The following is a 25,831-nucleotide window of genomic DNA, read 5'->3' on the forward strand; positions in this document are numbered from 1 at the left end:
AAATTCCTCTTTGGCATGTAACCCAACATAGTCATAGGCTCTAGGGAGTTGGGCATGGACATGGACATGGATATTTTGCAGAGATCTTTATTCTGCCTACCACAGCTTCCTAAGGAGTAAGGTGATTAGGGAGAATGGACATATTCCAGGATATAAGGCTTAGTCATCCAGGACTGGATGGATCATTTGGAAGGAAAGGTTCCTGCTCTTGTTCTTGACAATTGTAGATCCTGGCAGATGCTGGTAGAGGGACTGTGAGCTGATTGGCAGAGTGAAGAGGGAGAGACTGTCATATCTGGAAAGGCCGACAGATTTTTGTTGGCTGAGAATGCTTCACCTCCTATGCACTGACTTCATTGAGTTGTTTCTAATGTTTTTAGAGAAAGAAGGTACTAAGTATTTTTCTCTTAGTAGGAGGAAAAACCAAGTCCCTCACCAGCTCACACATAGAAGGACAGGTAGGGAGGAACACTTATAGAGTGGGAATCCTAGGTCAAAGAGATAGAAACGTGAGCCATATATGTCTTTGATTGAAACTGAGCCTGTTTACCTTTCCCTGCCCACCCACACTTCCTACCTTACTTCCTTCCTTCTAGTTTTCAAATTTGTGCTATTGATGTATTTGGGAAGGTTTTATTATATTAAGTACTGCTATTATCTAAACAGGTTATGTTTCTGTAGGATCAGAATTGGGCTCATTCTCACAGAAAACATCACTAATAATAAGAGCAAAATTTCAGCCACATTTTTAAACTTTTATCTTACCAATTAAGAGCTAAAGCATTAAGTGAACAAGAGCGTGATTTGCAGAGTGGGGAGGTAATACAGAAGCCATTTAAGAAAATGATACAGTTGAATGTTGGAGACCTTTGTTTTATAAGTTAAGTGGAAGTGGTATATTTGGATCCAAGAGAAGAATCACATGACCCCCTGAATGAAAAGAAACCCACAAGTCATTAGTCATCTAGTTGATATTATTTAAATCACACAAAATGCTGCCTGTATCTAGTTACAGGACTTGCCATTTGTTTTCCAAAGCAGACTAGACCTGCGTTAGGTCAGTTTATGTGCTTACCTAATTCCTCTTGTTTGGGTGTCTGCATGGACCGGAAGATCGAAATGGTTGGGGACTTGCTTTCCACAAAGCGTAAGCTATTGGAAACAGTGCTTTGAACTGAGGCATCATGCGCCCCACAAGGGGAAGAGGAAGCCACAAACAGCATCAGAACATGAAAATATAGGTCATATATGTTGTCCTAGGCAAAGAGGGTGCGCCTTCTTGCCACCAAGAGCATGGGAAGGAGGCAGGGAAGATACATATTAGAAGATACAATGTTTTTGACTACAGAGGGTTTTTACCTTTTTGTGTCTTTGTTTTTCTCCCAGTGGATGTACCTCTCTTAGGTCCTGTGGTGGGGGTGAGGGAGCAGTGGGTGGAGGGGATGATGCTGTTGGTGGGAAGGTCGCCAGCAGGCTTCCTCTGGAGAACTGCATGGATTTTTCATTAGTTTTTGAAGGTTCTTTGTATAAAAATAAAACAAAAACAAAACTTTAGTGTGCAAAGCATTGAACCTTCAGCAAGTCTCTTGTCAAAATGAGCTTATTTGAGCATAAAGTAGAATGGCAAAGTTTAAAGGGAAGGTGAGTGGCAATCTGATGAAAATAAACAGAAATAGCCATTCAGCAACAAGAATGTCTTCTTAAATTCTCGTCTTTATTTACCTCAGTGCTTCCAATTTGTCTAGCTCCAGGTGTCTTAAAAAAGTGTTCCAAGAGGAGCTTTACCTAAGGGCACTCAGTGTTTACAAAGCAAGAAGATTTTTCTTGAATACTGGCACTCTGTCCTTTCCCCTAAAGTCCCACTTCTGCTATTTGAGTACCTTTTGCTTAACAATCACACAACATTAGGCTGCCTTTGCTCATGTGCACTACAACTCCATCTCTGTGTTTCCTTCCATCCAAGGATGACTTTGGCCTTCCTCTGAGTCCTTCATACTCCCTAGAGTTCCTCCCTGATAAACCATCAAAGCCTTGCAGACTCATGCCCTATGCATGGAAGAAATCTGAAATAGATTATTATTTGTATCCATACCAGTCCAAAACAGTAAACCCAGTTGATAGTACTCAGTTTTTATTTATTTATTTTGCAGGTTCCACCTGCTTTAGGTCCATCTGATCCAAATCAGAACCAGAGGTTGGCAAACTATGGCCTGAGGGTCAATTCCAGTTTATTGCCTATTGTACAGAACTGTTTTTACATTTCCAAACAGTTGAAAAAAAAATCAAAAGAAGTATAATATTTTAAGATACATGAAAGTTATACGACATCCAAATTTTAATGTCCCAAAATAAAGTTTTATTGGAACTCAGTTGCTCTCATTTATTTATGTATTATCTAAAGCTGCTTTTGTGCTATTTTGGCAAAATTGGCTTGCAAAGCCTGAAATATTTACTATCTGGTCCTTTACAGAAAAGTTTTGCTAACTCTTGCTTTAAATCCATTTAAAAATTTATGTATTAACTAGTCAGTTGTGCACTAGAGAGCAAGATTCTCAACGGCAGATATGTTACTTGATCATTATCACAACCTTGTTGGTTAACACAGTGACAGACATGTAGTCATTACTCGACTGATATTTGTCTCAAAGATTTACAATGATGTAGCTTACAGACCACTTTCAGAAGCATACCTATTACATGACATCTGTTTTGGGAAGACTCACCAACAGGCAGGAGGTGCATGCTTTTGCTCCCTAACATCTTCTTCCCTTAAGCTTATTATAGAACACACATACTTTTAAACTGCTTTTTAAAATTTGGAATATATTGGGGTGCCTGGGTGGCTCAGTGGGTTAAAGCCTCTGCCTTCGGCTCGGGTCATGATCCCAAGGTCCTGGGATCAAGCCCCGCATCGGGCTCTCTGCTCAGCAGGGAGCCTGCTTCCCTTCCTTTCTCTCTGCCTGCCTCTCTGCCTACTTGTGATCTCTCTCTCTCTCTGTCCAATAAATGAATAAAATCTTTAAAAAAAAATTTAAAAAAATTTGGAATATATTGAGTTTTCTATAGTTAGAGGTTTTGTTTTTAAAATTATGTACTCTTCTCAGAGGCTGTGTACTGGTTATCTATCACTGCATGCAAACTACCATAAACCTGGTGATTGATTTCAAATAAGCATTGTAGCTCATGTGTCAGAAGGACTTGGTCCTCTACGGTTTGTGGTCCAAGAAGCATCTGAAGTGTATAGCAGTTCCAAAACATTGGATGCTGGATAAACTGACTGGTGTGTTTGCCTCTCCCCATAAGCTGAGAGAGTGTCTCCATCTCATCATTTTCCTAAGGAACAGACTTAGGTATGCCCTAACAGGAGATGAAATAAAGAAGATCTATGTGCTATGTTTTATTAGGATTGATGGCAAGGTCCAAACTGATATAACCTACCCTGTTGGTTTTATGGATGTCATCAGCACTGACAAGACTGGGGAGAATTTCTGTCTGATCTGTGACACCAAGGGTCGCTTTGTTGTTCATCGGATTACACCTGAGGAAGCCAAGTATAAGTGTGTGAGAGAGGATCAGGGTGAGAAGTGTAAGTTGTGCAATGCGAGAAGGATCAACGTGGGGATAAAACGAATCCCTCGTCTGGTGACTCATGTTTCTCGTGCCATCTGCTGTCCTGATGCACTCATCCAGGTGAATGACACCATTCAGATTGATTTGGAGACTGGAAAGATTACTGATTTCATCAAGGTTGATACTGGTAATCTGTGTATGATTAGCAGACATGTTAACTTGGGAAGAATCGGTGTGATCACCAGCAGAGAGAGACACCTGGTTCTTTTGATGTAATTCACATGAAAGACGCCAATGGTGACAGCTTTGCCACCCAACTCTTCAACATTTTTGTTACTGACAAAGGCAAGAAAACCATGGATTTCTCTTCCTGGTGGAAAGGGTATCCATCTCACTGTTACTGAAGAGAGAGACGAGACTGGTGGCCCAACAGAAAAGTGAGTAAAATGGCCCTTAGGTGATGTGGTTGGAAGTCTTTATGCTTAATTAAAGATCATACAGCATGAAAAAAAAAAAAACAAAATAAGCATTATATCACATCATTTTATTAATTAGGAATTCAGGCAGGGGTTGGTTGGTTGATTTTCTCCTGTTCCATATAACATTCATTGGATTACTTAGTGGTATTCAGGTGGTGTCCAGGCTTCTTTAATGGGTCCAGTGATGTTGGTGGTTGGAAGGTAGGACTCTGTTGGGCCCCTTTCCCTTTCCAAGTCATCCCAGGACCTCTCCAGTAAGGAGTGGAAGCACTTCTAGAGACTAGGTAGAAACTGCTAGTTCTCCTGGAGTCAGGGCCCAGAGCTTGCTGAGTGTCATTCCTGCCACGTTCTATTATCAAATAGTTGCCAACCAGCCCAGACAGAAGGGGAAAGGAAAGAGACCCCATCTCTTAGAAAAAAGAGTGTCAAAGAATTTTTGGGTCTTCTTGATGTGCAATAAGCTCCTTCTAGTTTTGTTTTGAACTTTGATAATTCCAGTTAAGTATAATAGCCCCTCCTAGTCCTCCTAACACATGATCTTTTTTGAGCTGTCTTTCAAGATCTTATTTCTAAGCTCTGGAACTGTCAGGTTTCTTGGCAAGGAGAAGACTAGCTCAGCAGCCCAGGCATGGCAGAGCTATGCGGGATGGTTGATGGGCCCTGAATGCATTCTTGGGAGGTGATTCAGTCCCAAAACAGTTCCCCCAACTCATAAAATACCTAAAATAGGAGCTAGGAGGTCTGCAGGCTCACTCGGGACCCCAGCTACTTGGGAGGGACGTCCTAAACTACATTCCTATATACTTAATGATCTCTTACATAATATAGTTGGAAGATACTCCCGTCCCTTCCCTACCCTTCCCTTCTTTCTTTCCTTCTCTCCCCCTCTCTCTCTTCTTTCTTTCTCTCTCTCTCCTTTTTCTCTCTCTCTCCCCCTCTCTCTCTCCCTTCCTCCCTTTCTCTGTCTTTCCCTCCCTCCCTCTCTTTCTTTCTTTCTTCTTTGAGAAGAAAAATCAGTGCTGCTCCTCACTGGATAGAAATTGGTAGCTAAAGAATGCATAGGCCAAAATAATGTCAGCTCAAAGCCTGGTTTTTCTCCTCTCAGTCATCTTCCATTTGTGTACTGTATTGCTAGGGTGTTTTCCTTTTTACTATAAAGAAATTAGATCTAAAGATGCCTTTGTTTAGACTAATTCTCTGACCCAAAGACTGGAAATCAGAGGGATGTAATCATTCAAAGGATAACTTCTGTATATGACTGTATATGGGGGTGAACAACATCAGGAATTTCTCCAACAGAAATAATTTTTGGAGGATTTGCTTGGCTTATGTTACAGAGTTTTGAGAGAAAATCCAGTTTCTTGTAACATGCAGAAATGAATATGTAAGCGTACAAGATAAAATAATATTTAAATGCACCAAAATTTTATGGAGATGGAAGACATTTTATTTCATACAGTTCTATTTCCCTATCCATTGGAGCAGTCCACCTGTTGAATTTTTTGACCTTTGAGATCAGCAGGGTTACAACCCTGTGTAGGTTCACCAGATGAAGAATTCCCTCTGTTCTGGCTCTGCTTTGCTACCTGTTGATTCTTTTTCTGGAAGCTCTAAACAATACTGTGCCAGAGCAGTTGCTTTCTCTACGTGCCATGTGAAGTATTCATTTTCTCCTTTGGTGGCTGCTGACTGAGAGCCTCTTTGCACGTTTCCTCTGGTGGGAGGACTCTGAGCAAACTCAGGCTGCTGTGGTTTGCACTGAGAAGCCTGCGCATGTGGCCCCTTTGCAAGACAGGCTGTGGCAACTTCCTGGTTCTTTAAAAAGTCACATAGAGTCGTGGGGCTTGATAGTACATTTTCTGTGGGCATTGAAAAACCCCTGAAGTGTTCACATAGAGAAAGGAAAGGATCTCTCTTGGTGATAAAACTAGAACAACAGGCATCTTTTCCTTTTCTTTGTGGCACGGAGATGCATAAGAGAGGGGACCCTTCGGGTGCCTGGGTGGCGCAGTTGGTTAAGCGACTGCCTCTGGATCAGGTCAAGATCCTGGAGTCCTGGGATCCAGTCCCGCATCGGGCTCCCTGCTCTGCAGGGAGTCAGTTTCTCCTGCTGACCTCTCTCCTCTCATGCTCTTTCTCTCTCTCATTCTTTCTCTCTCAAATAAATAAATATTGTTTAAAAAAAAGAAAAAAAAAAGGAGACTCTTCATTGCAAGCCATAACTGGAAATTAAGAACACTGGTCTGTGGTTCCTATCTATGTTGTTGTTGCTGGTAGTGGTGGTGGTGGGGGTGTTTGTGTGTGTGTGTGTCTGTGTGTGTGTGTGTGTGTGTATGTTTTGAGAGCCTTCAATATTCATTTGAGGCTGTACTTTCTGTGGCTTGTCTGGCCTAAAAGTAATTCATGTCCTAGTGATGAGTCCTTCTTTTGGCTAAAAGTGAAGCCTGTTCCATTATTACCAGATACTATAAAGATAGTGCAAATCTTAGAAAAGCATTTTGTGGTATAGTGAAGGTTAGATATCTGTGAAATTATATCTGTGAAAAATATCTGTGGTAACACCTTTCCAGGAGAGTAGTTTTGGTCTTTGTTTTGAAGTGGTTTTCTATGAAACATTTTCTTTCCCTTGTTCCTCTATGGGAGGATTGATAGTTGTAGGTTACCTTCTTGGCATTTGTTTTTTATAGTCCTTAAGCTCCTTTTTCCCTAAAAAGTGTTATAGTTTCTGCCACTGGTGGATTCTCCTCACTAACTCACTGCTAAATTATTTGTCATCAGTATCGCTGTCCTTCAGTGTCGAGACTCTGGAAATCCCCACTGACATCCTTTCTTGCCAAATTTGTCTCTGGTTGCCCGACCACAGTATTTTCTCCCCTAATCTGGCCAGTCATCTCTGACTTACTTTAGCACATGCAGCATTTTAGAGTTTGACATAGTAGCACACTGCACAGATTTGAAAAGCTTTCTAGTGGAACAGTGACCATAAGTCACCTCAAAGAACAGTTGAAGTTCATTGGATGTGGGAAGAAGGCTCTGGAGAACTAGAATTTTTCCCTTGGGCTATAAGTGGTTCTGGAGCTAATCGGAAGCTGGTTAGCATCATAAGGAGTTTTGAACGTATCTTGTGGTTCTTCAAGATTCGCTGACAAGGTGACACTCTTTCTGTGTGCCTGAGTGGCTCAGTTGGTTGAGTGTGTGCCTTCCAGGCTCAAATCATGATCCCGGGGTCCTGGGACTGAGTTGTGTCTGGCTCCCTGCAGGGAGCCTGCTTCTCCCTCTGCCTCTGCCACTCCACCTGCTTGTACTTTCTCTCAAATAAATAAATAAAATCTTAAAAACAAACAAAAACCTCCCACTCTTTACTATTGAAAAAATTTTTTTTGAATTTTAGTATGTATATATTCATTCTAATATTAATAGGAAAACATATCTGATCCTTGGTTCTTATTGTGTAGTTAAGAGGAAATAAAAAAACAATGAATGCTTTTTGAGCACATGCTAGATGACAGACCAGACAGAGGTACTTTATTTAGCCCATACTGGTGCCCCTGAGAGCAAAAACCAGATAGTCACTGAGAAGTCAAAACCCCATGGAGAGGGAGGCTGGCTGAGCAAGCAATTAATAGCAAACTTGGGTCAAGGCATGGAAGAGACAAGGCGGTTGTCTCCTGGATACTGGCAACATCTCTTGGGTACATAATCTGTATCAGTGATTTTTCCCTTGTTTCTATTGGTTACTTTATTTATTTATTTATTTATTAAGAGATTTTATTTATTTTTTTGAGAGCAGAGAGAGAGAGAGAGAGAGAGAGAGAGCGCATGTGCAAGAGCAGGGGAGGAGCAGAGGGAGAGGGAAAGGGAAAAGCAGACTCCCCTCTGAGCAGGAAGCCAGATGTGGGGCTGGATCCCAGGACCAGAAATCATGACCTGAGCTGAAGGCAGAGGCTCAACCCACTGAACCACCCAGGTGCCCCTCTGTTGGTTACTTTCTATCTTCCTGCTTCTTTTTCTCTTTCCTGAACCAGGTTTCCTTTGTTTGTGACCATGATGCCTTCCCAACATTTTTTTCAGGATCCTGATGTCTCTATCGTCTTTCTCCAGGTAGCCTGATTATATTCCTGATTAGTTTTTGTTTGTTTGTTTGTTTGTTTTTAGAATTTATACTTCTGAGTTCTTAGCTTTGGATTAGGTTGAGTGCTCAGAGTCAAATATTGCCCTTGATTCTTTTTGACTTCTTGTGTCTCTACTTCTCACCATCCCAAACCACCACCTCTGTATTAAATTTGGGCAGCAGTTGTACAAGAGTTTCACTGTCTGCGAGTGGCCATGAATCTAAGCCTTATTTTAAACTTAAAGAAATATTGAAATAAACATTGTTTTTTGCAAATTCTATCAAACACTTAAAACATTTGGGAATATTAGTATTAATTCTTAATTCAAAATAATGACATTTGTAGAATATATCCTGATGTTGGGCAGTATGAGGTTTATTTAAAACTGGCATTTTATATATACTTGACCATTAATCCTTCCTAAAATTCAGTGACCATGATGATTCAACTTGAGGTTAAGCAAGTTTTCCATGTAATACCCATGAAAACTTTTCAAGTATAAAACATTTATAAACCTACAAGGAAATTATAAAAACATATATAAATTATACTTTAGGGCTTGATTAAAGGGCTATCTGAATATAGATAGATGACAGCTTTGCTGTCTGCTGATAAGGCCCAAGATGATAGACTTAGCAAGGGTGTTTGCATTCTAATCAGTGACTTCTGAACACCCAAAGCACAAGGTTCAAAGGTTGGCCTCAGTTAGCAAACCCTTCTGTCATATTTTAGGATTGTATTTCCTTGAATCGCAGCAGGTAACCTGGGCTTGGTCTTGACAAAGAGCTGTTCAGAAAGGTTGAAGAAAAACAGCAACTGTTTTTTTTTGCTTATGGAAATGCCCATCCCAGATCTGATCAGTAGCCACACCGAGTAACAAGTAATAAGAAGCATGAGATAACTTATTATAAAATGCAGGAGTTGTAACTCATAATAAACTTATGTTTATTATAATAAACTGCTTATGTTCAGCCTACTGGGCTCTCTTTGGAGTTCAAGGTCAGTGATGGCTTTTTGGCTTTTAGAACTTGATGTCTGGTTCTGGGGAAGGATAATATGATTTTGGTGTAGGGCAACTGACTAGAATAGTTTGTTTTCTCCTTCAAGTCCAAGTATGAAGATAAGATTAAATACACTTCCTTGCCATTGTGCCATGCTTAACTTTTAAGCTCTGTATTATCTATATTAAAAAATGATGCTTTCTACTCTACCAACTTCCAAAAAAATTTGAAGCAGAATCCAGAAGTATCTAGTCAAAGTCTCATGTTGACCATGGCGTCCTGAGAGCTTCCTTGTGGAGAAAGGTAGATTACGCCTCCAACAATTTCTTTTTCTAACACTTCCTTGCATAAGGAATATTGTAATGTTTATCACTTTATTTTTCCATGGAATTGTGCCAAACACCATATACTCTATCTGAGTAGGGAAACTAGGTTTCCTCATTTTATACTACCTCATTGACTATATGTATATGTGCATGTGTTTCCAGTCTCACAAATGTGAACTTTTCTATTTTGCTTACTAACACAACAGAACTGTGAAGATCAGTGATTTCTGTGACAGTTCCCAGCCTTTTTGTTCTTTTAGCTCTTTGCTACTCAAAGGATAGAATGGGTATCAGTATTAGTGTCCATCTTTCTGTGGTTTCACATTTTATAGTTTGGCATAATTTATTAATTTTTGTTGGCTACTTTCAGAATGGTAATTTTAAGCTTCAAAGGCACAAATGTCTAGCCCTTTATTGACAGACATTTTGAGGACTAGAGGCACACTGAGTAAGCTGACACCAATGTCTTGCTCAAGTGTTCTGTCTAAAAGCCAACCACTCCCGGGCTCGGGAACATTCGGCTTTTACTAATACCCTTTTCCTTAGGGCAGTAGAAGACTTGGATTAACCCTTTCCTTAGGGCAGTAGAAGACTTGGATTACAATTCCAAGCTAAAATTTTTACTTTGGAATTTTGTGCACATTCAGGCACTTCTGTTCACATAGTACCTGTCTACCACATGGCAGCTCCAAACCTTTTGCTTCGCATAAATCCCCGTTTGGAGCATGAAGGTGGACCTTGTCTATTTAACAACACATACTCTTCTCCTAACATGTTTCCTCCTTTGCCTACAAAATTCCCAGATTCCTTGTGGCAATTCACACCTGTCTCAGTCTGGTAGAAGTGTAACGCTATTGCTTACCTTTATGTACCTGATGGTCAAAACAGACAATTCTATTTTGCTGAGCCAAAGCTTTTCCTTGTTTTTACATTTGCCCCCTGAAGTCCTATTTTAACCCTTTCGTCACCATAGAGATCCTCACATATATCTTACAGGAGAAATTCGGGCAAAATACCACTCCTAACACCTTGCTAAAGCCGTGGCAAGATAAAAAAACATGAGTTGCCTTTCTCTGGCCCTGTTGTTCACTGACCCACAGAAGTGTTATTCTGTGTCTCCTAATCCTTTGTCCCTGGGACTCTACTGCAGACTCTTTGCATTTTATAGGTTTCCCAAATGTTGCAGAATTTGACCTCAGCTTTACCATCACTGGGGAAGTAAATTGAATGAAAACATTTCACATCAGGAGTCTACTAAAATTGCCAGCTCTCTAAATGCAGATTCATCTTTTTAGTTCTGCAATGGGATTGCTCTAACAAACACAAAAATCCCCACAAAATACAAGAAATAACTTCCCTGCCTTATTTCAGACAGAGTTGTTGAAATCTGCTCAGGTGTATGTACAGGCAGCACTGTATTTGGAAACCAATATCGCTTACTAGTTTTTAGTACTAAATAATATTTAATTTCTCAGGAATAAAAAAATCTAAACTATTTATATATATGTACATATATATTACATATTATATATAAGATATACATAAGTTATACATACAATTATATATGGAATTATTGTCATTAGCTTCCTCTTTAATATCTGTGAAACATCTATTAAATGCATAGTGACAGGCGTTTAGGCATGGTGGGGAATGCAACAAATTATATAAATCTGTAGTGTGTCCTCAAGGGCCTTGACTTTGAGTTAGACAGACAGATACATTATTTATCAAGATGTAAATAACTATCCAGTCAGGATACTATGAGTACCCAATATCTGGAAAAGGCTGTAAATGCTACTGAAATTCATGCCATGCTTGTGGAGGTCAGTTCTCTGAAGGTCTTGCAGAGAAGCCATCCTCCTGTCTCTGAATGGAATGATTGAAGGGTGGGGCATGGTGGTTGCAGAAGAAGACCCTGAAGTGCAGAGGTCTGAGTCAGGTGGGTGAATGGGAAGATGACGGTCTGAGATTTCTTTTCTTTCCAGAGAAGTGAGAAGAAAATGGATAACATAGATGAAAGACAAGCAGCACAGGAAGAGAACTTCTTGACCATGAGTTGTGTGACTTCAGGTAGGTCCCTTACTGTCTTGTTATTCAGTTGCTGTATTTTTAAATGAAGTCTGGTCCACTCTTTGAAATGAGGACACATTTTTGAGATAAAAGATTAGCTGGAAAAGCCTAAGCAATTTGTTTATGAGACAGGGACTACATAGATTACTTGCTGCTCAGTAGTAAAATCATTAAATATCATCATTCTGAAGTACTGTCAGTTTATAATCATGCCTGGAGGATAGCTTTGGTAAAGGGTCAAATGCAGTGAAATACAATGCATAAAACTAGGTAAGATTAATGACAACAGCTCCTAGGTAGTTGCAGAAATGTTTGAATGTTTAATCAATGAAATGACAGGATCTAAAGTTTAAATTTATAATTTAGTTATCTTCTGAAGGTGCAAGCTCATGTTCTTATTATGATACAGTGAGTTCCTTAGCCTGTAGCTTCATCCTGGGTTTTCAGTTCTACAAGAGTTTTAAGTGTGTTAGATTTCAGTAATGACAGCTCATTAAACATTCCCGATTCCCCCCTGAGTGAACTAGAATCCAATTCAAAATAGGCTGCAGTGAGAGAGGCTTAAAGAAAATAGAAATGTACAGTACTGGCCAAGGCAGGCAGTGCACACCCACAACAGTTTATAGCGTATAAAGAGTGAGGAGAGGTCTGAAAATACACTTGAGAGGAAATGGGTATGTGAGTAGGGTCTTGAAGGACAGACATATGAATCATCACCATAATTCAACTCAGTGGGAACCTGAAAAATGTGACAGATAAAACTCAAGGATCTCAATTCTGCTTTAAAGGTAAAGGGAAGTAGAATAAGGATCATGGCACTAGGAACGGTATGACTAAATGTTAAGTTCTCACCTTCGGTTCACACGAAAAAGGTTATCTTGCTTCCTGCTGCTACCCACCCCCATATGCACATATTCTAGGTAAACTGAATGAAATTTTTTATTGCTTTTTATTATGGAGGTCAGTTGTTCCAGGCCAAGAAAATAACCTACCTTAAAACTGTTGTTAAATACACAAAAAGGGATGTAAATATGAAGTTAGGTCTAAACTCTCCACTAGTTAGAGAATCCAAATGAGAATAATATTGAAATCATCCCTTTGCCTATGAGAATGGGGAAAAATAATCATGTGTCAGATGGTGTTTGTCCCCTGCTGTTACCCTTGTGGGTGAACCCCAGATTTTGCCTGTAAATACTTCTTAGACATGCCAACATTTCCCTGTGTCTTTCTTGGACAGCATTCCCTGGAGGCAGGAGCATGCGCAGGTCAGATGGAGAGTAAATGAAAGATAGTGCCTTGGAGTGACCCTCCCTCAACCACTGAGGATTAAATCTTGAGGGATAAATACTCTCTTGCCTTTTTTTGGAGATAATTCTAAGTTGCGTTCTATGCATCCTCTCTGAAGATCTCCAGAATGATCGAGACCCAGTTGCTCATTGACTAAGGTGATCAACACATTCCAGATTTTTGAGGGAGTGTCTCAGTTTTAACATGCAAAAGTCCTGTGTCATGGGAACCTTCTTAATTCCACCTGAATTAGGCTAGTTCAGCATTCTAGCATAGAGGTAGCTGGCGAGTGTATGTAGAGTCTTTATTGGTCTCTTTCCTTCCTTGTTTCACTTCCTCATTCCCTCACAGTGATTCCTGGCAAACTGTCTTCCAATTACTGCATACTTAGAATTATGAATTTTCCCCCCAGTATCTTTTATCTGGCCTTGTTTCTAAGTTTTTAGGGTAGCCCTGTTTTGCTCAGTACAGTCTGTCCAGAGACTCATAGTGCATGAAGCACAGTTCATCCTCAATAAATATTGGCTGAATGAATGGACCCTGTATTATTAACCAAGTAGATTTTATAGACATTATTTGCTTCTGCATGTCAGTGCCAGCTTATTTGTTCCTCCTGAGTTTCTATTGAGATCTACGAGCCACATTGATCAAGCCGTAGTGATTGGAAATAACTTTATAGAAATGATGTATTACTCAAGTCTTTTACATCTTTTGGTCATCATGCTATTTTTTTTTTTAAGATTTTGTTTGTTTGTTTATTTATTTATTTATTTATTTATTTATTTATTATGAGAGAAGGAGAGCATGTATGAGTTGAGGGAGGAGAAGGGCTAGGGAGGGTGGGAGAGGAGGAGATAATTTCAAGCAGACTCCACATTGAACATGGAGCCTGACACAGGGTTCACTCAATCCCCATGACTCTTGAGATCTTGACTCTGAGATCATGACCTCTGGGTCAAAACTGAGAGTCAGACAGATGCTTAACCAACTGAGCCACTCAGGTGCCCTTGTCATCATGCTAATATGCATCCCAATATAAAAATTTAAGAAAATAAAAATGGAATAATGACAGAAGTAACATGTAAGTAGTCTTATCTAGACCAAGTGGTATAGTATATGTGTTCTTATTTAATCCTTTGAATAACCTTGCCATTTTATATCATTATTCCCAGTTTACAGAAGGTTGAAGCTTAGGATTCTTTCCTCCTAATCACACACCCAAGCAGGGGCCATGTTTTTCACTACCAACCCCCTTTCTTTCTTACTGCATTATGGGATTCGCTGTGGCAAGCCTGCAGGTACTCTCCCAAGCCCGTGCATACTCAGAAGTCTGTGGAAGCAAATTCTGTAGACAAAAGCCACGGTCAGAATGGGATGACCCTTCTTGGTAGTTTTTCCACTGCATTCAAAAAAAAGCTCTTTAATCCCAGTGCCAGTAATATCTTTTGCCATAGTTTTCCTCTCAAACACTTGAGAGACTTCAAATGTTTGTCATTGAGCATCATTTAATTTCCTGATGAAATGAAACAAATGCCGGAGGCTTAGCTATATGTTTATAGTTGATTTTAATTTCCTGCTTTCCCTTGTAATTAAGATTTTCCTTGGTTTGCTTATGAAAATCATAATGAGTATTTGAAATGTATTTTCTATCCTTGTGACATTTTTCATCTTAAAAGAGCAAGCAATCTTATATAAGACAACAGTGTCAACAGATAATTTTTCTTATTAATTACTGTTTAGATCACTTATGTGCTTAAATTTGGTTACAATACACTTTTTTTTCCTAATAAATGTCAGATAGAAAGAGAATATGTAGCTGAAATTCTCTGAATTCTCTGGCTGGCAATACTGATTGTGGACTTTAAGTAAAAAATGACGAAGAATGTTTCAGATGTTCATTTCTAAAGGCACTGCATTTCTATTTCAATTTTAAGGGTAATGTGCAATCATTAAAAAAATATAGAGGCATTTCCTTCATAACCCTTCTGTACCACCCTGACCACCGCTTCTGCCCCTAAGTCATCTCCCTCACTAGTAGTAACCATGCTAATAGTCTGAGGGATGTGTGTGTATGTGCGTATTTCCAGAAAGAAAGAGGAAAATAACATATATAGAACATAATACATATGTCTTTTAAATTTTATTTTCTTTGCTTATTGGTATATCATAAATGCCTTTCCTTAGCAGTAAGTATAGACCAGACTCCTGCTTAATAATATCATTGTGTTTTATAGAATGCTTATACTGTCTTAATTATTATTCTATTGACAGATATTTTGACTGATATATTAACAGGTGTCTCCAATATTTCTCTGTTATATAGTCCTCCACAGATAACGCCTCATATTTTTATCTTTGTGCTTCTGTGTGCATTACTATAGGAGAGAGTCTTAGAAGACGAATACTTGGTACAAAGGCTATGTGCTATTCAACTGTTGACAGCCTGTTCAATTACCTCTCAAAGCCTGTGAACATATATGTTCCTACCACATATGCTATGGGTCTGATTACTTCCTTATCCCCACATAGGCATAAATACTATGAACTGGATTTGCTTGGACTCCTGTAAAAGCAGCTCCTGAGACAAATATGTGCAGAGGAAAAAAACCAAACAAACTCAACAACTGAAACACTGAAAAAAAAAAAAAAAGCAATTCATAATTTCAAGCACAGTGTGGATAGTTGGAATTCATTGGATCTTTTTCTACTGCAAACCTTTTGATTGTATCTTTAACCCATGGAATTATTCAGACCTTAAAATTAGCAAAGCTTTCTTCTTGCTCTGCAGTTTTCTATGAGGGATTGCCTCCAACTTTGGGCTGTCAGGGAAGGTTTCATGGAGGAGTACTTTTGAGTTGATCTTTGAAGCATGGCTAAGATTTCTCTTGGGAGAGAAGAGAGCCATGACTCTTGCAGGCTGTGAGAAGTATGCAGTTTCTCTGGCAAGTTGTCAGAGGTGAAGGATGAAAGGGATTTTGAAACTGAAAGTTCACGGTCGCATGTTGTCTCTAGCCACATTTTCTGTTCTAGTGCCAGCTTTCACCCTCTCTTCCTAGCACTGACTGAAGGTGGAGACACTGGAAAAGCTGATTCTGCTATCCTTGGGTGACTTCTTATAAGGTGGTGTGAATGAAGATCAATTAATAGATCCTCTAATCCCCAAATCTGGCCTCAAATATGTTGCAATGCCCCAAATTCTCATTTTTAGGATTATGGTTTCAATTTAAGACATAGAGGGCATGCTTGTAAAGATATTCATAAAATTGGTAGTGATAGTTGGGTTAGTGACAAAGATAACACCACTTTACTATGAATTCACTCAGTGGAGTTAAGTTAAAAGATTACAGTTATTTCTTAGATGTCAAAGAGGAAAGAGGGAATGGGCTGAAGTAGTGGTCCTTGGCCTGGAATTCCTGAACTCACTGGAATCTAAGACCTTTAAGGATCCATTGGTATGATGAAGAAGAAGAAGAAGAAGATGATGATGTCAGTGTATTCAGTAGCAGCAAAAGCAGCAACAAAAGTGACAACAAAAATTTAGAAATCATTTAGTGCTTTCATTAGAGCTTTGTTTTATGTACATTAATTCAGTTCATCCTCATCACACCTTGTGGAATTGATTTTATCATTCTTACTTTGTAGATGAGGGAACTGAGACTTGAAGAGGTAAAGTCATTTGTTGAAGATCACCAGCTAGTAAATTGGCAGAACTAGGCTCTGAATTCTATTAGAATGCCTCCAAAACCTGTGACTTTAAGACACCAGATCATCAAAGTGACAACCAAAGCAAACATTACTTGACATCACATCTTTATGTACATTCAATCCTAGATACAGAGGAGCATCAGTCCAAATAAGGGGAAGACAATGGCAGAGCCATGACTCTGGTCCTCAGGTAGCATCTAGCTAAACAAATTAATTTCTACAAAATTAATTTGGCACTGATTTTTTCATACCTTGTTTATCTGTGTGAGGGCATAAACAATGATTGGCAAGAAAAGGACAAACAGATGGATGCAGTGTTGGGGTCATGTGGCCAACATGTGACAGTAGTTCTACAGTGACATCAAGAGTTCTTGGAAAAGGTACGCTTTCCGCTCATAAAATCACAGTGGGATCAGATGATAAATCTTTCCAGGCAGTCTCTTTGTCTTCCCTGTTTTTAGAAAGTCCAGCTCTTAAAAAAAATTCTGAAAGAAATCCTGGTATTTTATTCTTGCAATCCTTCCAGAAGAAATACCCATAATTCCCATTCTTTACTATAATTAGCCAAATAACAAAATGTTCAGTTAGCCTGTCTTATCTATATGTCTCTGTTGCAATTTGAAGTTGTCTAATCTAGTAAAAATAGAAAATTTTTCTTTATTATCTCTATAATCTATCTATCTATCTATATAAAATGCTTAAAAAAAATGGAATCCTATCTCGATTTTTCTAAATAACTCACATTCTTTGGCCCTTGCCTTTGGGCCCTATTTCTACCCCTTTAATCATATATCTATCTATGATATTCCTGGAATACTTGTTATAAATACATGTTCCTGGGCCTTGCTTCTCAAGCATCCTCAGAGGGATAGGGTTCTGGGAACATGCAGTTTTCACAATATTCCAGGCAGACGCTTAACAACTGAACCACCCAGGCACCCCAGTTGTGAGAAAAAGCCAGATTTTTAAAAGTTGCCCATTTGTAAAGTGTTTGGTCTAAGTGAGTTCTCTTTTGGGCATGATATTCTGTATATTTTCTAGCATTGCTGAGCTAAAAGTGGAAAGGTTGAGGTGTGGAAGAAACAGAGTAGATTCAGAGACCATCAAATGATCCCTCAGCTTTCTTCATAGGAGCGCCCAGAAAGAATGCCTCAGAGTAGAGGGTCATTTGGACCAATTACACTGAAACTGCTTATTTTCATAATGCTACAGTCTTAGTTTAGATTTGATGGCTTTTTCTGTATTCTAAGTACCAACAATTCAAGCTACAATAACAGTTCTGGAGATCTTTATCCAACCTGGTACGAAGTTTCAAGATCATGGTGTATTGGGGCTCTGAGCTGTATTGATTAAAGATCCTGATAAAAGGTACCCAAGAGGTCAGGAAAGCTGACTCTACTTCCTGTTACTGTTTTTTCTCACTTAAAACGACTTTTTTTTTTTTTTTAAGATTTTATTTATTTATTTGAGAGAGAATGACAGTGAGAGAGGGCATGAGGGGAGAAGGTCAGAGGGAGAAGCAGACTCCCCATGGAGCTGGGAGCCTGATGTGAGACTCGATCCTGGGACTCTAAGATCATGACCTGAGCCAAAGGCAGTTGTTCAACCAACTGAGCCACCCAGGCACCCAAAACGACTTTTTTTTTAAAAAGGTTTGTTTTACTCTGAGCATTTTTATACTTTGAGCTTGATAATTTGAAGACCTAAATAATTCTTGTACATTGAACATAATATGTGCATTTTGAGCATATAGCAAGGAACTATTAAAGCACCTTGTAGGGATTCTGCCCTATGGATTCAAGCAGGGAGAGTTTATTTTCCAGGTACTAGTGAGTACGGAAGAAAATCAAGTCTACATGGCTGGCAGGGATCCTTAGGTCTAGAAGCCTTCACTGTGCTTGAAACCATTCTCAGGGTCATCTTCCCCACTTACTGGGGGAACTTGTTCCCTCAGCCAGGCTGCACAGGGCAGGGCCCTGAAGACATCCACTGTCCATGTTCCTACTAGATAATATTGGAGGTCAGGGCTCAGTATAGAATCTGCTTTTCAGGAGAAGTGCTAGAATGGGAGCTAACTTATAAGGGAATCAGAAGCATAATTCTTCTAGATGTATCACCACAGGTGAGAGGGGATATTCAGAGAGACCCCATAGGACTATTATGGGGCCATCTGGAATAGATGAGCTAAATATACATATATATCAATACTTGAATTCATTTAAGGAGGAGCCTAGTAAGAATGACAATAAAATATTAAAAACGTTATGCTATGCTGACTGCTTTCTCTCTTCAAGCGGGTGATGGCCCTTGGCACTACATTTCCCCTTTGCTATGAATACCATATGCTAATCATGGCCAAAGTTATTGAAATCTACCACATGGTAGCCTTTGTTAAGCCTCACAACAATCCCTATTTGTAGGTTCCTGCTATTTTTCCTCTTTTACAGATGGGAAATTGAAGATAAGCAATATTAAGTCTTCTAAGATCCCATAGCCAACAGTGGTGGGCCTGATTCTGATCCAAGCTGTCCAACTTTAGAAGTTATGTTCGTAACTGCAATATATGCAGTCTCCTTAGGGAGAAGAATTGGGGAAATATGCAAACAAGCGAATGTGAATAGATCTAAATTGTTTTTGTACGGGATTAGTTAAGAAATGTTAATTATTTAAGATGTTCAGGGCTCTAAAAGCTGAAGAACCCTTCCAGAATCTTTTATTTGCAGCTAAGGAAAGTAAGTTGCATTGCCAAATGCTCCCCATTCCTTCACTTTTCCAGAGCTAAACAGGCAACATTTATTTATTTGATTCCCAGAAGGTTAGAATGACCCAAGACATTTTGTTTTTCCATATTACTTGGCATTTTGCCAAGTCCCACCTAATCTTTGTGTATACTGTCTTGGCTCTGGCTGGGTATTGTTTGTTGAGGTAAGAAGTGGGTTGTAGACAAATACACTTTATTACTGAGATGTCCTAATGCCTATGCCTGAGAGCATCATCTGTGATGATACCATGACTTGTTTCTTCAGTGAATGCTCCTATATTCTTCAGACTCAGGAGTCCATTTATTCTTTCCCTCATTCTGCATACTTGTCATTGGCTCTGGACAGGTGTTTGCCTTTCCTTGATCATGTATTTCCTGTTTAGGTATGATAAAATTACTGCTTGCATTTCCTCTTTAGCCCCTGAAACTTAAAATTAGTCTGTTACAACAGTGTTTACAGTTCCTGTTTGTTTGTTTTTCTCCTTAAATCAACTTTGTATAACTATACATTTAGCTTTTGCCCAGTGGTTAGGCCTGTGTGACATCTACCCCAGCTAAACAGGGATGTTTTTATTCTCCTTTCCTTATCTACCCATTGTTTCCAAAACAGACTTGGTCTGGATTTTTGAGATTCTAAGCTTGGTAATATATTAAGGTTTCTTCCATCTTTGAATTCCAGATGCTTCAAAACCTACTTGGCAGGTGCTTAATAAATATTTGTTAAATAAGTGAATGAATTTAAGATGGATTAAAGATTAGAATCTTCAGTTAAAGAACTTCATAATCAACTACTAGTTGGGGGTTTCCTGTTATTCAGGGTTTTGCACTGTCTTGGAGGTCTAGCATGGTGCTACATTCCATATACTGTTATATGATGTTGATTTGCACAGACCTGTATTGTGCAGTAGTGTCTGAGTGGTAATGTTTGGCAAATAGGAGGAATCTTTAATTTGCTTTCAGTGATTCAAATATGTTTCCATAACAACTCTTTTGTTTGCTTCCTTGGTCTATTTTTAGTAATTTTTTTTTTTTTTTTGAGGCTTGATCAGAGACCAGACTGTCCCATCTTATGTATTTAAAATTTTACACAATTTCCCTTTTAGTGCTTATCATTTGATCATTTGTCTATAGAAGTGGAAGAGCCAGCTTTATAACTACCTAGCTGTAAGCATATGGACCAGTTTTGAATATGTATTTAGAAGGTGCTACTAACAATAATAGAATAAAATCCCATGTATGTTACTATTTCTGACACTTTTGAACAGTATGCAGGGAAAAAGTCACAATAGTTGACAGTTGGTTAATGAATAGTTGACCAAATGTGCAATTTATAGGTACAGTCTAGATATAAAGTTAAAAAAAATGCAGCAATTCCATGACTGAATTATCTTTCATTTCCTTTTCCTTGATACAATTCTTCTAGATGGCCGTATGTAGGAACTAGTGCATACGTAGGACTTATCTGTCCACTGTGTATTCTTGTGTAGACCATCTATTATGAGTTATAAAGATGGCAGGCGTGAGTGACCGAGAGGCATCTTGTGTCCACTCCAGACAGGATCTCAATTATCTTCTACTTCTTTGTGCTAACCTTCTATGAGATAAAAAGTTTGGAATTTTTTAAGGGTTCCAATAAACAGTTTCCATGCAGATTAGAGTGGAAAGAATATTGTCCTGGGAATCCAGAAGCCCGGATTTTAGGTTCTCCTCTCTATGTGAACAATCCATGTGATTTTTAGAAATCTTTTCACCTCAGGCCTCCCTTTACTTACCTGTTAAGAAAACATAAAAGTTGAATTAAATGACCTTTCATAATGCTTCTACCGTAGATATGCTATGAGTTAAAGCTATTTTATTTATATCCCTGAGTCTGGAAATACATTATCTTCTTGAGCAATGGAAAATTGAGCTACTTTTTGAGTAGCAAAGGTGAACCTGGGGCTGTCAATTGCCTTTAATCCAATCAGGAAACTCTGGACACTGCCTCCTGGGAGCATAAAAGATGAACTAGCTAATAATGATGTGAAGTCCATGGTAGTATGCTTAACAATCACTTACTGAGTTCCAGGTACTACAGAGTTTTCAGATACTATCTTATTATTCTCACCACACTCCTGTGAGGTTGATTGTACATGAAAGAAAATTGAGGGCTGGAGAGTTCGGTAACGTGCTGAAGAGCATGAGCCTGGTAATTGTCCAAACAAAGTTCAGATTGAGGTTCTGCTTAAGTCTAACAGCCAATCTTGATCTGCTAGACTCCACTGCCTCTATATGCAAAGTTCATTCTCCTTCTTTTAACCAGTCTTCATTGTAAGGCATCAAGGACTAGGCACTGCTCTAGAGTAGATGATTATGATTGACTACAAAACAAGCAGAAAGCCTTCCTTCAGTGCAGCTTATATTCTAGCAAGGGTGAGTAGTATCAGCAGATGTAATAAACACATGAGTACTGTGGTATTTTATCAGGTCGTAAGTGCTATGGAAAAAGAAAAGAGAAAGTGAGTGAAGAGAGTTGGAAATGTATGTGAATGGAGTGGGTTAGGTTGTGATTTTGAACTAGGTGGTCAGGGTGGGCATCGTTGAAATGGTGATCTTTTTCTTTTTAAGATCATTATTTGAGAGAGAGAGAGAAAGAGAATGAGGGAGAGAGCACAAGAGGGGGAGGGTCAGAGGGAGAAGTAGATAGTGGGGAGCCCAATGAGGGACTTGATCCCAGGACTCCAGGATCATGACCTGAGCAGAAGGCAGTCGTTTAACAGACTGAGCCACCCAGGCGCCCCGGGGTCATGATTTTTGATGAATTTGAGGGAGATGAGGAAATGAGTCATATGGATAGCTGGTACAAGAGCATTCTGGGACCGAGAGAACAGCAGGGTCCTAAGTGGGGAGCAAGCCTGGTTTTAGCAATTCAGTTATTTATGACAGAGTAAATAGCCATAATAAAGAGAACACTGAGAACCTAATATAGACACTTCCATTCTTGCTCATGGTTCTGTTTATTTTAGAGGCAGGATGACTTCTCTCTTATCAGTATGCTCCATCCTGCTTACTCAACAGTCTACTTAAAGACATTGTTGCTCACAAGAGGGTGTTCAGTCTTCATTTTACTTTGCTCTAATGAAGCAGTTCTCAAACCTCCTGATCTCCACTTTTACTCTTAAAAATTGTGGAGGACTCAAAGAACTGTTGTTTACATGAGCTATATTTATTAATATAATACTGTCTTAGGAATTAAAACAGAAATTTGGGAAATATTTAATTTGTTTAAAATAATCTTTTGGGGGCACCTGGGTGGCTCAGTGGGTTAAGCCGCTGCCTTTGGCTCAGGTCATGATCTCAGGGTCCTGGGATCGAGCCCCGCATCGGGCTCTCTGCTCAGCAGGGAGCCTGCTTCCTCCTCTCTCTGCCTGCCTCTCTGCCTACTTGTGATCTCTCTCTGTCAAATAAATAAATAAAATCTTTAAAAAAAAAATAAAATAATCTTTTGCATGTTAACACAAATAACATATTTTGAAAAATCACTATTTCCAAAATTAAAAAAATAGAATACTGGCAATATTTTACATTTTTGCCAATCTCTTTTGATGGCTGGTTTAATGGAAGACAGCTGGATTCTCATACCTGCATCTGCATCTCATCTGTTGTAATATGTGATTTGAGTTGAAACATACGAAGAAAATCAGCCTCCCACAGATGAGTAGTTGGAAGACCGAGAAGTGTTTTATTAGACTTTTCAAGTTAACTAGATGTTCTTCCTTGACACTACACTCAAACGGGTAGTTTCTAAAGAGTTAGTTGCAGTGTGGCTTTTTATTTTGTATCCTCATGAGTGACTGAGCACGAAAAAAGAACATAATGTCATAGTATTAGCGTGAAAACAATTTTGACTATGCAACTTCCTGAAGGGATCTTACAAATCACCAGGAATCCTCTGACCATCCTTTAAAGCTTTGATAAGATGGAGAGAAAAGTTGTATGAAAACAGTTTGAAAAAAACGATGTAGCATGAAAAAACTGTTAACACGGAGAACTTGCTAATGCTTCTGCCTCAGTGTGAGGCAGGGAGGTTTTGTTGTCTTTTGGGTTCTTTAGTCAAGGATGCAAGTCATGGCCGTAGGAAGCCAGGGACTCTAGAGAGTGGGGAGAAAGCTAGGACTGAGTCCCCCAGGTGCCCCTTTAAAGTGATTTAAATTGTGTATTGGCAGGAACTGAATAGTCACATGAAAGGTGTTTCAGTAAGATGACCTAACTACTGAAATTTTTGTTCCATGCTGCAGTGCAGGTCAGTGAGGATTTAAGTGAATACTTGGCCTCTTTAACCCCCTTGCCTTCCATGAAAGAGTTGCATCTGCCTTTGCAAAATGAGGAAGTCACTGTGATAGAGCCTCAGGTTCCAGTCAGGTCCTACCACCTTTGACAGTGGGGTCAAAGGGTCACCTTTGACAGTGGGGTTGTCCTTTTCTACAGGACAGCCTGATCCCAAGACTGTCTCTGCCTTCTCTGGGTGCTGGGCCATCTGGAGAGAAGTATGTAGTGTTATGTTGATCACTATGTAAACCCTCCCAGGACACTGGACCAGCAACTTCAGCATCACCTGGAAACCTGATAAAAATGTAAAGGCCTAAGTCTAGGGCTGAGGGATAGTGGTACTGGCAGCGCAGAGCGTTTATAAATGAGCGACACCTTTCGAACAGATGTTCTCAACCCTGGCTGTACATTAGAATCCCTGGGGGAATTTAAAATAACAAAACAAAATGAACAACTAATGCCACGGCTGCTGTACCAGAGATTCCAATTGAATTAGGGATAGGCCAGGGGCAGAGGTGTCAGTATCTTGTAACTCTCCCCGAGTGATTGTAACATGCAGATTTCTGAAACCTCAGCACTATTGACTATTGGCCACCATTGAACTGGATAATTCCTTGTTGTGGGGCTGTCCTGCACATTATAGGGCATTTATCAGCATCCCTGCTCTTTAGCTACTAGATTTCTGTAGAACCTCTGCTCTCATTTATGATTACCAGTAATATCTCCAGATACTGCCACATGTTCCCTGGTGGCAGAACTGTCCCAGTTGAGAACAATTCCTTTACAGAACAATTCTCCAAGTTTACTGCAGCACTGCCCAGTGTAATTATCATACTAACCACATTTGTAATTTTAAGCTTTTTAGTAGCTACATTAAAATAAGCAAAGTAAAACAGGTGACACTAATGTTAACAGTATAGTTAATCTAGCCCACTATATCCAAAATAGTAATTTAATATACATTCAATATAAAAAAATTAATAGGCGTTTTTACGTTCTTTGTCCAAGTCTTTGAAAGCTGGTATGTGATTCACCAGATTACAGAGTATTTCCATGCAAGAGTAGCTACATTTTGAGTCCTCAGTAGCCACATGTGGCTAGGGGCTACTGTATTGGGGTTTAGTAGGCATCAGAATCACTTTGAAGGTCGGTTAAAACATAGATTTACTGGACTGTGCCGCAGAGCTTCTGATTCAGCAGGTCTGGGTGGGGCCTGAGAATTTGCATTTCCCAAAAAAACTGACAGGTAATTCCGAGGTTGCTGGTTTGGTGACCACATTTTGAAAACCAGTGACTAGAGAAACACTGGTGCTTTTGTTACTAAAAAATATGGTCTGTGAACCAGCAGCAGACCTTGGGGTCTGTAAGAAATGCATAAATCCAGATCCCACCCCTGACCCGTTAAACTGGAACCTGCATTTTAACCGGAATGCACATGAGTTAGGTGAGACGTCCTTCAGCAAGACCCCCTTGTGTGTGAGTCTTTATTATAGCCACCTGTTCTCTTCCTTCTTAGAGCTTTCTCAGTTCTTTTTCTCTATTTTTCCCGTTTTACTAAAAAAAGTAGGCTTTTATTATTATTATGTTTTTTCCTGTTAACCATTCTCTATCCAGGACCTAGTATATCTGACACATAATAGGTACCTAAATATCTATGAAATTAATGATCCTAGAGAAGCTAAGGGGCAAAGATTAGGTATATTCTTTGGCTTTAGAAATTCAAATGAAAAGGTGTTTGGAGATGAGTTGAACACTGGGATTCAGAAGCCGATTGTGTGGCTCTTGCTGGCCTAGAGGGTGAACTAGTCCTTCCTGTGAACTTTACCTGTACTGAGGGAGGATGGGTTACTCACCTTGAAAGAATTACCTGTGGGAAGCTGCAGGATTGTCTTCCTGGGAGGGTGGAGCCACATTCTTTTCCTTTTAGAGTAGCAGCAGCGCTCTACCTGGCTGTGACGTCACGCAGCACCCAGGAGGTGGTGTTGGGATGGTCCTACCGTAGAACTGTGGGTGCTGCTCAGTGTCAGTGACCACACAGACTTCTTCACACGCTCATAGCCAGCTGGCATTCCAGAGGCATCACGTTCAACTGACTCAGTTCTAAATCATTAGAGGCATGATTACAGAGTGGAAATTTGATTTCCAAAGGGAATTACTGATGTTATAATGCCTGGCTAAAATACATTTTTTTTTTCCCCATGTATAAAAATAG

General features: G+C 39.5%; 1 long non-coding RNA gene and 1 pseudogene across 1 annotated transcript in view; one reads left to right on the forward strand and one right to left on the reverse strand.

Annotated features, from left to right (window-relative positions):
• The first annotated feature begins 3,228 nt into the window (after positions 1 to 3,228).
• Positions 3,229 to 25,831, forward strand: part of LOC116586948 — a 250,271-nt pseudogene continuing 227,668 nt past the window's right edge.
• LOC116586951 overlaps positions 17,956 to 25,831 on the reverse strand; it is a 48,725-nt gene continuing 40,849 nt past the window's right edge. The window contains exons 3-5 of the long non-coding RNA XR_004284222.1: positions 25,473 to 25,719; positions 20,753 to 21,083; positions 17,956 to 17,967 (exon numbers count right to left, since the gene is read on the reverse strand). This is a non-coding gene — a long non-coding RNA (uncharacterized LOC116586951). The remainder of the gene's footprint in view (positions 17,968 to 20,752; positions 21,084 to 25,472; positions 25,720 to 25,831) is intronic.

This window comes from Mustela erminea, chromosome 3 (assembly GCF_009829155.1).
Source record: "Mustela erminea isolate mMusErm1 chromosome 3, mMusErm1.Pri, whole genome shotgun sequence".
NCBI lineage: Eukaryota > Metazoa > Chordata > Mammalia > Carnivora > Mustelidae > Mustela > Mustela erminea.